Source organism: Anoplopoma fimbria, chromosome 13 (genome assembly GCF_027596085.1).
Source record: "Anoplopoma fimbria isolate UVic2021 breed Golden Eagle Sablefish chromosome 13, Afim_UVic_2022, whole genome shotgun sequence".
NCBI lineage: Eukaryota > Metazoa > Chordata > Actinopteri > Perciformes > Anoplopomatidae > Anoplopoma > Anoplopoma fimbria.
In genome coordinates, this window is record NC_072461.1 from 8,307,409 (window position 1) to 8,320,619 (window position 13,211).

The window sequence follows — 13,211 nt, forward strand, 5'->3', positions numbered from 1 at the left end:
TCACGAGGGGGTCCTTGTCAAAATGGCAGTGTACATGAAAGAAAACACATAAAAATGCAGACAACCCCCCTAAAAAACAAACAGCAACAAGTTAAAAACAACAGGAAAACATAAAAATGTCCTATAAAAGACACTATAACAAACCAGTAAATAAGATCAATCAAAGAATTTTCATTCGATATTAAGGGCAAACAAATTCAGGGATCAAATGTCGTTAATCCTGTTTTTGAATGCCTATGAAAATAATGAAGTAAAAAATGTCTTTCTCCAAAAACAGCATGAATGGAGGTTGCAACTATTTAGAGTTTTTGTTGTCAGTAGAGATCAAAGATAAGGAGGCTGTTCGTGTTATATGGCCTTATACAGAAACATTAACCAAAACCGGAACCGAAACCGGAACCGAAACCGGAATCAGAGACAATTTGCAACGCGGCATGATGCACTGAATCCAAAGTTGACTTTTTTTATATTTAGATGAAGTGTAAGTGTGATGTTATTTAGACAAATATTATAATCTTTATTCATCTCTGTGTTGATGTGTCAACATTGCCTCAATTATCACGGATAAAAGGCTGTTTGAACTCGGCATATATGCAGAGAGTGCAGGTTTGATCTCTCAGCACTCTTTCCAGCGCTCTCATCTTCTGGCTTCAATAAATTTTGGGAGGGTGGATTTATCCATAAATCTATCATTGCAGCAGATATTTACTCACACGTACACACATCTGCTTTCCCAATGAAAGCAAACTCAAGTATCCCAGTCTGAGAAAATATGCTTACAAGAAAACATTTTTTGGCGTAAAAAGAAAAAAGGAAAAAAAAAGAAAATACAGAGCAGACGACCAAAATGAACACGGGGATACAGGATGGTCCAGACAGTAAATGTCATGATCGGAAAAATACAGAGCCTGGGTGTCCCTGAGGGTTGTCTGGTGAGGCATCTTTACAACTGCAATGATCTAGAACGGGCCACACAGGGTCAGAGGGCTTCAATACATACAGGCAGATTCATCAAAAGGCCACACACTGTCACAAGCTCCCATCTAGACACACACACACACACACACACACACACACACACACACACACACACACACACACACACACACACACACACACACACACACACACACACACACACACACACAAACACACACAATTTCCTCTCTGCTGCCCACAAAACAGGTCTCTCTCACCTGTGGAATTTTCACAGCTACCAAAATTAGAGAGCAATCCTGTATTGTGAGTTTCTGGCTGTGTGTGGGACGGTATGACCCTAACCTTGGGGTCACAGATGGGCCACACAGAGAAAACATTGAGCACCTGTGAACCTGCTTGAGATGCCCTCAATTTAGCACACACACAGTTGAAGCGCCTTGAGAGTGACGGATCGATGCAAACCACAAAGTTGCACGCATGTCAGCGCACTCACAAACACACACGCAGCTGGTGTCAGTGACTCATTTCACCAGGTGCTGTGAGCTCATAATTGAGACCAGGTCTTTAGTGCTGTAAGAGCACAACCTGACGAGAGTTAAGACAAAACTTTTAATTGAAAAGTGCCACTGCTGTCTATAAGAAGGGCTCCACAAGCCTGGGGAAGGCACAAGGGGCAGGCGCAGTGTATAAGAGGCTAAAACTATTTTATCCTGAAGACTCTGGAGGCTCAGGATTAACATGCTGAAGCAGCACACACACAACATCGTGACCTCTTTCTTTGCCACGCAGTCTTGTGTGTTTGTGCAGTCTGTCCTTTTTTCACGTCTCAAAGGTGGATAGCGGGACGCGTGGTTCGGGTCTGGCGTTGGCGGCATCAGGAACAGTGGTTTATGATTTAATTGTGTCATCCTGATCATCCATACTGTATTTTCCAGGTCTATTCTAGTCACACAAAACGGCATGTCTGAGCCTTTCCTGAGGTTTCTACCATTGTATCCCTGTTAAAGTTTAGTTTTTTTTCAAAACTGAGAATCTAATTATAGAGGGTGTTGTGTGCTGTACAGATTGTAAAGCACCTAAAGGCAAATTTCAGTTTTGTGATATTGGGCTATATACATAAAATTGGCTTGACTGGACTTTTCTGTGGCTCTCGTGTACAAAGTGTCCATTATGACGTAAAGATTCAGCAAGAGAGCTTCAAAAGACAGACAATTCTTTCTTTCTTTCTTTCGTTCTATGCAGTTGATCTAAAAATACCAGCTGAATCCTCAGATGTTAATGAAAATACAATGCTGCACAATGGTATGAAAACGTAATTATATTTTTTTCCTGCCTCCTTTTCCGTGTCGCTGTCTTTCCACCCACTTATCTGCTCTCCCTATGAAACCTACAGCTCTGCTCATTATCTCGATGTGATGTTTAAGCTGTAAATCTAAAGAATGGGTTTTCTGAGATCAAATCACTGCATACGATGGAAGAGAAACTGCACAGAATCACAATCACAATGCAAACCAGACCATCTGTTTTGAAGATCAAATAGCAATTTTTGGCGCCGTCACTTAATTCATGTTATTATTTTGTACGATTAATATCACAAATCAAAAAGGCGTCAAATCGCAGCGTAGCCATTTCTCATTAATGTGATCATATGTGTCTGCTGGTTGTGCTCTGTGTATTTATTCAAGCGCATGTGTGTGTTTATGTGAGCATGAGCTAGCATGAGCTAGCATGAAATGGCTCTTTGCTGTGTTTACTCGCGTGGGGTAAATACCAATGTGAGGGTGTTTACAACCAAGGCATGGAGTAGCTCATCTGTAACATCTCATTTAAAACATGTCGGCGGAGGTCCAGGAAGAGCCATGCATCTCTCTCACTGCTTTAAAATGTCACTGACTTAATGGTCACATCCTCCCATCCGCTCGCCCCAGCGTGTGTGTATGTGAGTAAGTGTACTGTGTTTGTGTGTGAGAGGGAGAGAGAGAGAGAAAAGAATGAGTGTGTGTATGCGCATGTCTGTGTGTGTGTGTGTGTGTGTGTGTGTGTGTGTGTGTGTGTGTGTGTGTGTGTGTGTGTGTGTGTGTGTGTGTGTGATGTTTCAGCTGCCCTTCTCTCCCTGTCTCAGCAGTCAGAATAGTGGCTCGTGGCCCTGACTGCAAATGAAGCAGGGGATGTTTGGGTGAGTGAGCACATAAAAGGGACAGGACAGGCATTTGTAACATGTAACCCCCCCCACACACACACACACACACACACACACACACACACAACACACACATATTCTGTATATGCAACAAACACACACCCTGCACACACCTCCATGCTCACGCACATACATTAGGTTTGTATTATCAGTTCAGTGAGCTCCCTCACATTGGCAAAGGAACAGCAATGAGACAGCCAGAAGCTGCTAATGGCACCGAGTGAGAAAGAGAGTGAGGGTGAGAAACAGACAGGATGGGGGAGAGAAAGGGACCTGGTTCCAAGAGAAGGTGAGGGAATATACAAAACAGAGGCAGCAAGACTGAATAATGCAGATAGTATTGCCAGGCTCACAGTGAATCCAAGTCTTTGCGGGAGTTATTCAACCACGCATTTATCATTAAAGGGAGATCTACTAAAACTGTATGTGGATGACATGACTGTGTTTGCAGCCAAAGCCGTGAATTTTTAAAGTCTATTCAGTGCGAGGCCATCACCAAGATGTCTCCCGGAAAAACTTGTGAGAAAGCTGTGTTTATTGTCCTTATAATAAACCCTGTTATCAAGGGACTAATGTGGGAGTTTTAGATGTGGCTGGTGTCTTGTTTATGGCGATGGCAACTTTAATCGGCTGCTGCTGTTCTATAAACCGTTCCAGTTTTTCAGCAGCAGAAAGAGGGAAGCGTTCTTCACAGCAAAACAGACGTGTGCAGTTCAAACATACATCAGTCTCTGTGTAGGACACAGGAGCACCGAGAGGTTGCACCGACGGAATGTAAATCAAGGCTGCGCTCAGTGAGAAAACCAAAGAGTGAAATATAAGCGGGGGAGACGGTACTGTAACACTGGGGTCAATAGAAGAGAGTAATTGCGAAGATACTGCGGGATCAACTAATCCGGTGGGCACAAAAGAATATGTAAATTACGGCTGCATCAAAATTGGCTGCTATGCGCGTATGTGTCAGCGATATTTTTTGTTTGGAGGGGGCATCCAGAATAATTATACATTTGCTCCGTGTTCTGATGAACAGTTAAATCAGCCTTATAGTGTTTTTTTAATTTACGGATAAATTATATATTTCATAGTTTAATTACTTTCTGTTCTTTAACATATATATATCATCACTAACAATATAAATACAAGCACTGCTATTAACACTGTATATAATGTCATATCCACATACCTGGTGTGAATAAAGTGTCCTGTTACGTTCACAAATGTGTTATATACTTGCATACATACATGCATGCACACATATATACATATACACATACAAACATACATATATATGCATTTATGTATACACATATATACAAAACGAAAGCTTTAAATGTGAAAGCAGGAGGCAAATTCATTGTGAATTGGCATATGACACATTAGTAAATGAAATAAATGCTAATTTAATTTATCAATATGCAATTTTCTTTATGCATCACCTTAGTATATGTAGTTATTTCATGTTACCAGTAAACACTAAAAAGTAAAATCATTGCGGTGGCATACGCCAGAATCCATACAGTAATAGCATAAATGTTTATTTTCATTAAAGATCCTAAGACGACGGTAAAAAAGCTGCTACAAATCACAAAATAAATCGTCCAGATGGAGTTGCCCTCGCTCCTCCACCAAAGTCACACACATGCACGCACTTCGCCCAACCATCACGATCAATCCGTTTTACGACACACTGATGACAACATCATGAGCGACAATCTTTCCTCATTCTTATGAGTAAAGAGCAGCAGCTGAGAGTGGCAGCGGAGGCCTCCTTAGCAGTAAAATCGGTAATTAAGGAGCAAAGTTGGATGGTGGGCTAATTGTCAAATGGTGATAATTACATGTCTTTGTTATGCCACAGCTGCCCCAGCACGCTGTGGGTCACAACACAAAGCCTGGGAAATCAACTGGACACAGAGGGTGGGTGCATATATATGTGTGTGTGTGTGTCTGTGTGTTAGTCAGTGAATAAGTGAGTGAGTGTGAGAGAGAGAAAAAGGGAGATAATCTTTATTACCAACTGATTACATTTTCACACCGCCCCCTCAGGCCCGCAGGGCTGAAACTGAAGGGCCAAGTATTGTCAGCACAAACACACACACTCACACAGATACATCGAGACAGTTGCACACAGAGTCACAAACAGAGAGAGTGAGTTTGGGAGAGCTGGAACAGTGAAGTGAATGCAGGGTGAGGTGGCACACTACTGCAGTCGCTGATTGGCTCATTTCCATTTCAATTACACAGCCCAGTGACATCGCTGTGCACATGCACATGCACATACACACACACACACGCACAAACACACACTCAGAGACAAACACACCCGCACAACTACGCTGGTGCACACTGGCCCTGCACGCACACACACACACACCGTACCCAATGAACTCCCATCAGCCACCTCTCTGAGTTGTGCACCGGCGGCTGCAGACAGAAAACTAGAAGGACAGGGACAGATAGCTAACCTGAGCGAAACAGAAAGACCGAGAAAAGGAGCAGAGCAAGAGCTCAGTGGTAGGTAGAGGCACGGAGCAATCCCAGTCATCTAACCAGCTGAATAAGTGAGATTCAATAGAAAGAGGAACTTTACAATGCGCTGCCCTAAATACCAGAGCTCAAAGGTGTGACCCTGGGGAGTCGGAGAGTGATTACTTACAAAAGCATGTCAGAGTTTTATAAAGATCCTGTGTGAAATGTTTTTCTTGTTTATTATGGGAAAATATACTCTAGGAAATGTTCTCTCCTGTCATCTATCTCCTGTGTTGTTTAGACATGAAGGGCAACACGGTATGAAATCAACGCAACACCAAGCAAGCCGATGTGCACTTCTCAAGGCTAAACCTCAGGGCACCTCTGGATGAAACGGCACACACTGTGAGAGAGATTGCTATTGCTGTCACTGTAAAACTGCAACATGTTGACTTATAGGATGGACGGGTGATGAACGAGCAGTGACAAACATACCATAAAGATGGTGAGCTTCTTTATGTAAAAAGAAATCCCTGAAACAAAAGCTGCAGAGACTTTGACAGGAACTGTCAAGACTGCAGCGCTTAAACACTGCTGACAGCTGCATGCATTACAAAGTCAAAGCCTCCTCTACCTGAGTATAAAAGATCATTTTTGTTTGTCGATGCATTTTTTTTTCCTCCATTCACTCTGTATTTTCTCGCTCCCACCCCTTTTCTTTCCCGTTTTCTTTTCCGCCTGCCTGAGTTTCTCGCTCGGCCCAGTCCCGCTCATGACCCCAAATCAGATTTATTTACATTATTTCGCCTCTCCCTGTTGAAATTCATACATCTGATATATTTTCAATTCAATATCCTCAGGCAATGTTCCGTTGCCTGATAAATCAAATCACAGTAACCCAAAGAAAAAAGAAAGTAAAATGCACTGGGACCTTAAAAGGCAACCATGTGATACCCTGTTGAGTGTGTATGCTTACGAGGACATGTGTGCATGTTCCTCAAGTGAAAGATCATTTGTTGATTTTGGTCCGGGGGGAAAATATATGTTTATCCAAGAGGAGATGAACTTGGACTGAACCCCGCCTAAAGTACACACGTAAAAGGGCCTATTCAAGACCTTTCAACACGTACTAAGCAAACGCACATCGCAAACACTTCTCGATTTAGTTTGTGCAGTTGTCTAATTACAGATGATTGGTTTGGTGTCAGAGCATGAAAGACCGAGGGGAGCAGAAAGAAAGAATTGAAAGACAAATGGAGGCAGAGGTAGTGAAAAGCGAGAGACTGTTGTGATTGATCGTGCTTGATCTTAACAGCTGTCAGGAATGGACTTGGCCGCCTGTCCGAATAGGGTATTCACCTTGTTATTACTGATTAGCAAAGGAGTGACGAGAGGGTCGAGGAACAGATAGCTGCATCCAATGTTTCCACTCCTCAATCATCGTGACTGTAAAATTAATTCCTCACCAGACCACCATTTCAGCAATTCTCTTTTTTGTTTAAACCTGGAGATGGAAAACATTTTTCTTTTTGTCTGAGGGACAGGCAAGAAGTGACAATACCACCCTCTGGGATAATCATATGACAGCTCTTAATACACAACAGACTATTTATCTACCAGTCTAACAATCACACCTCTCAGTCGACAACAACACTGGCTGTAACTGGGCTCCAACGCTGCTCAAAAAGTATTCAGACGGGTTGTGAACAAGCCAAAGGTTTAGCCAGATCATCTAGACCATCTGAAATGTTGGTAACAATAACCTAATTTCACAGTCAAACTTTGTGTGTGCGCACATGGTTATAGTTGAACCAGAAGTAGGTCTTTTTGGACATTTGGGGGTCGATTATACGGATTTTTGTTTTTTAAACTGCATTATTTGACATTATTGTTTGTGTCGTACTTGGTTCTGGCAAAGTTGCCATGCCCCATGATTGAAATCAATTGTTGACCCCAATGAAGGGCTGGGCAATAAGGTTATATGATAATTTATTGTTTCAATGGAATTGTATCCTGATGAAATCATATATCAAGATATCGAGAAACACATTTAATTAATGAATGAATCACTTACTTGATAATTATAAGCACATATCACTCAAATTCCTCTGAAAGTCTGATCAAACTCAGCGTAATAAAACTATATCCTTAATCGGATTACTCTGTATGTGTGTGCGTTCATGTAATCATAGTAAGTGAGTAGACAGAAACATTTATGCATTTTTTTATCTACAATTTCACTTGAAACTGCTTTGGGCTAAAGTTTCCAATTAATTGAGAAAATTATCATTTGTCAAGTAATTAATTCACACATGAGTTAGGCTTTACCATGTGGTTATTTCGTGAAGACGTTATTGAACTACAAGAAAGCATGCTGCATTGTGATACGTATATTGTTATTGAAATGAACTATATCGTCATAGAAACTGTTGGTCATATCGCCCAGCCCTAACCCAATGCACAATTAGTACCGATGATGGAATGGTGTCCGAGCTATCCTCTAAAATCTACGAGCTTGTTTGAAGTTGTCACTCGGATTTGGTTGAAGAACATTATACTGTGAAGGGAAGAGATACAACCCCCCAAAATACTAGTATTGAGGTAGAGAGACACCTAAGGAGAGGGCAGTGAAGTCAGAGGAAGAACATGTGAGAGTGTCGCTTGTTATACGAGTTGACAGCCACATTCCTTGCTGGCTAACCGGCCGATAGGCTTACAGCACCAGGAGGGGACGGGGAGAAGACACGGAGACATCAGACCTATAGAGTATCACATGTTACTGATAATGCCTCCGGGACATGGTGGAGGGCTCGTGAGTGTCTGTGTGTGAATGTAGGCATTATTTTTATATATTTATGGGGGATATCTGCTGTAATGGACAAACACACACACACACACACACACACAAACGTATGAATGCATATCTGCTAGTCATGGTGCATTTTACTGTGTCCATCTGCTGTAGCTTTATGGAGGGAGTACTGCAGGCTCAGAGCAGGTGGTCAGCCCAGTATAATATACTGACTGTCAGCAGTGAGGGACACAGGGACGTACCCATGCATTCCTTCATCTCTCTTTCTCACAAGTATTCAACCTCCCATCGCGACCCTTTCTCCTATACTTCTCCTCCCTCTGTTTCTGTCCCTCTCACACATCTAGCCATCCCTCAACCCCCCCTATCTGCCTCCTCACTCTTATCACCCCTCTTTCTCCCACCTCGCCACCCTTGACTGTTATCTTACGATATTCATTTCTGCCGTTTATGTCTGTCAGCGCTCATTTTGCCCCCAGGGAGACAATGAATTAAGAGCAGCGACAGACAAGTTCTTGTTCTGCTTTCGGTGCCGAGTGAATCGGCGAGATGTACGGCTCCAGTGAGTGTTTGATGTAGTCTGCATTAGCATGCTGCAGCTCAAGTCCAAAACAGAGGGGAAGAGGATTAAAAAAATAAAAAAAAAAGACTTCCTCTGAGCTCATCAACTCTTCCAAACAACCATTTTTATGGCTGTATAACACTGATGTGTGTAGATGCATGTGAATGGCTGAATGTGTGTTTGTGGGTCTGTGTACATCTCCCTGTGTGTAAAAGGATTTCTTTATGTCTCTGCCCGTCACCAAGGGAGTCAGGGAAAAATGACACATCCCCCAACATCCTGTCAGACCCCGGGGCCATTCTCCTGAAACATTGCTGACTCGAACCCACTTCAGTCCCTTTGTAAATACTGTACGCTGTGTGTGTGTGTGTGTGTGTGTGTCGGCGTGCGTGCCCATAGATGCATGCGAGTTTATGCGCGGTCACACATGGGCAGTTAGTGTCAATTAATAGCTATACATCATCGAGTGGGAGACGTGTTTGCCATTAATCATAAGTCATTGTTTTATGGTGACAAGGTATTTGGCAGCTGAGACAGAACAGCAGCAATGAAACGTCTCTGAGCCGTGTAACATGTCTTCCTAATGTGTGTGTGTGTGTGTGTGTGTGTGTGTGTGTGTGTGTGTGTGTGTGTGTGTGTGTGTGTGTGTGTGTGTGTGTGAGAGAGAGAGACAGGGAGAGAAGGACATCCTATACAGGAAGGGACAGGGCTGGTCTGGTGTCTACTCCATTACCTGCTAGCTGTGAACATGTTCCAGGTTAGATAAACACAATCAGCCCACATGTCTACTAAAAGTTGCTGTGTGTCTGCAGCAGTTAATGCTTACACAAGTATAAGTGACACAAGGAAAACACTTTGATAGGTGGTGGCAACATGTGTGTGAAAACACAGATACAAGCAAACGCTGCATGTTTACATTGTAAACATTTCATAATGATGCAAAGCTTGAACAGAACTCAAAAGGGTCTCACCAGCTAAGTAAGTCACTGTATTATGAAAAAAAACCATGCTGAAATTAAAATGTGCACCATTTCCTCTCATCGTACTTAGAATACAATGCTTACTTGCATTACATAATGTCCCTGGTGTAGACCTTAAATGGAAGTAAAAGAGTCTCTTCAAAGGCGGTGAAGCTGTGGCTGGATTAAGTAAAAGGCGTTTCTAAATTAAAATTGTGCACTTTCTCTCATACTTTTGAGACGATCATTGCACTCAGGGAACAATGCTTGTGTGCAAGAATGGCCCGAGGACTCCAATATGGAGAATAAAAGACTCTGAACACTTTAATACAATGCAAGAATTTAATGAAGCCGAGACCTTCATCTGGGCAAACTTTCATTACAGCTTAATAAGTAGAGTTTGAGCGTTGACAAATCCTCTTACCTGGCATTCCAACCTCTGCTTTTGTGAACAGTAGAAATGCACCGATCAATCTGCCAGGATAAATGTCATATTTTGATTTTTTTATCGGTCAAATTTACAGACAGTAACACCATGCCCTAACAGCAAGCACACAACCGACTCTCCTGTTGCATCGTATTACATCGGATGATCTCTGTCCAAATTGAATCAGTTCAATATTCACCTCTATAACGTCAGTATGTAAACAATTAAAAGATGGGTGAGTACAGCCAACTCATACTGCTATACTTTAAAATATTGTGATAGTTGTTGGAAATTACACATAATATATCCATCAGCACACAGGGCGTTGGTAGCAATCTTTAGCACATTGGCAATCTCCTTTAGCCAGATGTGTAACGTCAGTGCCATACACACACACACACACACAACACACACACACACACACACACACACACAAACAGGCACCATGCTCACATACTAGTCACGCATAGCCAGACCGACCTCCACAGCAGCTGCAGCACACAGTAGAGCGACACAACCACACACACACATATCATTTTGATTTAAATGGGATGTGTTGATGTATAGACGTGTTGCACCTGTTTTCTTCATGGTAAGTAAAACCTGTTAGATAAAGTTGGATATACTGCAATTCATTTTGTTTGTCCAGTAACCTGGAGCACTTTTAGTTTGAGATTTGTTTGAGTGGCAGTGAGAGAAGTTCTTGTAACTTGGGGCAGATTTGGGGAAATTATAAGTTATTTAATAGTCAATGTTAAATTATGAACACACCGTTGAATTTCAATTTTCCATCAGAGAAAAGTAACAAAAATGTTTGTGTATGCTGTCAATGATAGTTATTAGAACGAAAGAAAATCGTAATCTGCAGGTCAGACTTTCAAATAATCATGAATTGCAATTGGTGCGTCTCTAGTGAACAGGCATTTCTGTAATGAAGAATTACATAACATTACATTACAGTCATTTAGCAGACGCTTTTATCCAAAGCGACTTACAGGAATTGTCTTAAACAAGGCGGTATGTGATCAGTAGACCTACATAATATCCACTTTATGAAAGGGCTATGACGCTATGACGCACATTCCTCTCCCCTACCTTCTTTCGTGATTCATGATCGGATATCTGGAGGCTGATGCTCAAATAGCCGGATCAGTGATCAGTGAGAATAGCACCAATTTATTCAATTTAGTTCTATGTTTATACACTATATACACTATAGACTGGAATACTCATTCCTGTTCAAGTTTTGACCAATAGCTTTGTACAATTTATTATTTTAATAACATATTATATATTCAGTAGATATATGTATTTATGTATTACATTTTGTTTTGCAACGTTACGAAGGAAATGTTGAATTCAAGCCGAATTTGACTGACACATAAAAGAAGAACCCCAGTCTCTTCCAAACAGTGGGATTACAGCTTATTTATTTGAAACTGGTGGTGGATCAGTACTCGGTATCGGCCAATAACCAAGACCCAGGTGTCGGTATCGGGACAGAAAAAATCGGATCGGTGCATCCCTGCACATTACAGAAGAATGTCAGCCCACTTTTCTTCTGTTGTTGCTATGTAAGCCCCCCCCCCCACTCACTCCCTGTCTCACTCTGTCTCTCAGGACAAATGATCAGCAGATGGATGGAGGAGTGAAATGAGCAGGGAAAACTGGCGAAAAGGGCAGATAAAGAGAAAAAAAAAAACAATAAAGGAAGCATACCATGTGGGAGAGGCAGAAGAGATCCAGTGTGGGAGGAGGGGAGAAGAAAAAAGGCATGTACGGAGGTGTAAAAGCTGCAAATGATGGCGGCTAACGCTTCGGAGAACAGGGTAAACATGTGGGAAGAAAACATAGAAGCAAGGATGAAACAAACGCGTACGTGTCTTGTTTGTTTCATCTAGACGCACATGTTGTTTTTCCACTGATCATTAAGTCTGGCAGCACGGCCATGAACACACACTGACCCACACTGACACCTCCATATATATCCATAGACTAAATGCACACGGGCAAACCGCGCACTGACCTTCAAGGTAGGTTGCCATGGAGCTGTGTCAGGGTGTTATAATGTCACCACTTTCATAAAACCCCTCACCCCTTTCACAGTTCACAAACCACTGACTGTATACTGCTACGCTGCATGTGTTGCTGTGTGCGCGCGTGCATGCATAGTGTGTGTGTGTGTGTGTGTGTGTGTCAAGCTTTCTGTGATTGCAGCAGATTTAGGTATGTCACAGAGGGAGCCATGGGAAGCCAAATGTTGTGTGTTTATCCGTGGGATGTAATTGCCTTGCTGACAGATTGTAGCTATAGTTGTGCTTGTCCATACATCGCTGTTGTCATGTGTTTGCTGTTTGCCTTTGAGAAACGGTTCATATGGGATGCCTTTGAAGATTGTGGAAATCTGGAAGTTCCAATACGGTACCAATTAATTGTGAGTTGATGTGATTTGATCACAATGATTACAGTGAAGGTTCATTCATCATCATTTTTATAAGTCTGTGTACAGTACGTGGACTCATCCTGGCATGCTGCCCTTATATGAAATGTATTGATCTACTGTACATCAACTTGTATAGCTGCTTCTTAAGATGTGAGCAAGTGAGCGGCAGGGCATCTTTCCGGATGTAAACAGTCTCGTTAAATGAGGGTTTTACATTGGTTAATACTCAGACTTCCTCCCCGGGCTTAACTCTCATATTTCCATTATCATTCCTAGATTTCAGTCTCGATTGCTCCTGGATGGTTTCATATTGCGTGAGCCCGATTTAAATCAAAACCATACTTTAGAAAAATGTTTTGTTAGGCATCAAACACCCACAACGCTGAGTTAAAACTATTTG

At 42.1% G+C, this 13,211-nt stretch overlaps 1 protein-coding gene across 1 annotated transcript in view; it reads right to left on the reverse strand.

Moving 5' to 3' along the window:
• Positions 1 to 13,211, reverse strand: part of efna5b (ephrin-A5b) — an 89,748-nt gene that overhangs the window by 14,160 nt on the left and 62,377 nt on the right. The gene's annotated exons all lie outside the window — the stretch shown is intronic.